Source organism: Notothenia coriiceps, unplaced genomic scaffold (genome assembly GCF_000735185.1).
Source record: "Notothenia coriiceps isolate Sejong01 unplaced genomic scaffold, NC01 NC01_scaffold00037246, whole genome shotgun sequence".
Lineage (NCBI taxonomy): Eukaryota > Metazoa > Chordata > Actinopteri > Perciformes > Nototheniidae > Notothenia > Notothenia coriiceps.
In genome coordinates, this window is record NW_011369947.1 from 14,573,034 (window position 1) to 14,573,656 (window position 623).

The window sequence follows — 623 nt, forward strand, 5'->3', positions numbered from 1 at the left end:
AAATTATCCAAAGCAAGGGGCCGGGAAAAAGATGGCTTGAAATATGAGCAATCTTAAGAGCTTCAGATACAGTAAATACTACAACAGCATAGTGGAGTGCATATGTTGTGTTTAATTAAATCAAACAACATAGCCCCAAGGCCTTTATAGATCTAACTGGCAAGTCCAGAACTCAGTAGGCCTACATGTGAAGCTAATTTAACCATCAACATCATTTCATTTCATTTAGGTCAGCGGTTTTCAAAGTGTGAGGCGCGCCTCCCCTGGGGGGCACCAGAGAGCTTCAGGGGAGGTGCAGCGTGAGAAACAAATAACGAGAAACAGTTAAATCTAGCTATTTAACTTCAGCTAACGCTGCACCTCCCCTGAAGCTCTCTGGTGCCCCCCAGGGGAGGCGCGCCNTTTTGCGCCGTCCTGTTCAAATGAAAATCACATTTCCATGCTCGCACCAGGGCTGGGGGAGGGGTACAAGGCTCGCGTCTTGTGCTGAATTCACTTGCACTCGGACATTAGGGATTTTCTCTTAGCAACGTCCGATGAGCCACAACTTTTATTTCAAAACAAAGCTCCCAACAGGGGTGGCAGCTGGGGTAGATCCGCCCCTGTTTGACCGGTACTTGCTT

General features: G+C 47.7%; 1 protein-coding gene across 1 annotated transcript in view; it reads right to left on the reverse strand.

Moving 5' to 3' along the window:
- Positions 1–623, reverse strand: part of LOC104966466 (plasma membrane calcium-transporting ATPase 2-like) — a 19,661-nt gene that overhangs the window by 18,330 nt on the left and 708 nt on the right. The gene's annotated exons all lie outside the window — the stretch shown is intronic.